This window comes from Phyllostomus discolor, chromosome 11 (assembly GCF_004126475.2).
Source record: "Phyllostomus discolor isolate MPI-MPIP mPhyDis1 chromosome 11, mPhyDis1.pri.v3, whole genome shotgun sequence".
NCBI classification, from domain to species: Eukaryota; Metazoa; Chordata; class Mammalia; order Chiroptera; family Phyllostomidae; genus Phyllostomus; species Phyllostomus discolor.
Window position 1 is genome coordinate 42,250,349 of NC_040913.2, and position 1,338 is coordinate 42,251,686.

The 1,338-nt window shown below is 38.0% G+C and overlaps 1 pseudogene; it reads left to right on the plus strand.

Moving 5' to 3' along the window:
* Positions 1–266: 266 nt before the first annotated feature.
* Positions 267–929, plus strand: LOC114508930 (annotated as a pseudogene).
* The last annotated feature ends 409 nt before the right edge of the window (positions 930–1,338 follow it).

Consider the following 1,338-nt stretch of genomic DNA (forward strand, 5'->3'; position numbering starts at 1 on the left):
AAGATAGCCACAACATATTAAGTGAAAGAGGATGTTAAAAAACTCAGCAAACTATTCCATTTTAAAAGCCGTATGTAATGCATATATATTTAAAAGTCTGGTTGAATTATAGGTAATATTTATTTTTCTCCTTATAGTATTCTGGATTTCCTGAAGTTTTGTAGTGAGTATTATTGTGAACAAGAAAGCTATAAAAGAAAATTTATGGTTTGAAAAAGACATATGAAAGTTATTATTGAATCATTTTATGAAGTTAAATAACTTGTTCTAGCTCTTTTTGTCTCATCTACTACTGCAAGGATGAAGACCACCCTCAGCAATCAGACTGTCAACATTCCAGGAAATGTTGACGTCACTCTGAAGGGATGCACAGTTATTGTGAAGGGCCCCGGAGGCACCCTGCAGGACTTCAATTATATGAATGTAGAATTGAGTCTCCTAGGAAAGAAAAAGAAGAGGTTCTGGGATGACAAATGGTGGGGAAACAAAAAGGAACTGGCTGCTATTCAAACTATCTGCAGTCATGCACAGAACATGATCAATGGTGTTACACTGGGCTTCCGTTACAAGATGAGGTCTGTGAACACTCACTTCCCCACCAATGTTGTTCTTCAGGAGAATGGTTCCCTTGTTGAAATCAGAGATTTCCTGAGTGAAAAAATATATCTGCAGGGTTTGGATGAGGCCAGGCATTGCTTGTTCAGTATCTCAAGCCCAGAAAGATCAGTTGATTCCTCAAGGAAATGACAATGAACTTGTATCAAATTGAGCTGCTTGAACAAGGCACAGCAGTTAAAAACAGGATAGCAGAAAATTTTTGGATGTTATCTATGTTTCTGAAAAAGAAACAGTGCAGCAGGCTGATAAATAAGATCTAAGTTGTCCAGCTATAGAAACATTAAGATGCCAACTGGTTCTTCATATATATCTTTATTTTTTATCCTCAGCCAAGGACATGCATATTGATTTTGGAGGGAAAGGGAGGGAGAAAGAAGGAAAAGAAACATTGGCATGAGAGAAAAACATTGATTTATTGCCTTTCACACATGCTCCCACCAGGGAAATAACATGCAGCCTAGGCATGTGCCCTCACGGGGAATTGAACTCTTGACCTTTTGTTTGCAGGACAACACCTAATCAATAGAGCCACACTGGCCAGGGCTATTTGTGATATTTTAAAGATGCAATAAAAGCCATGTATTGATTTGGGACTTTTTTCTTTTTTAAAAAATATATTTTATTGATTATGCTATTACAGTTGTCCCATTTCCCCCTTCACTCCCCTCCACCCTGTACACTCTCTCCCACCCACATTCCCCTCCTTTAGTTCATGTCCAT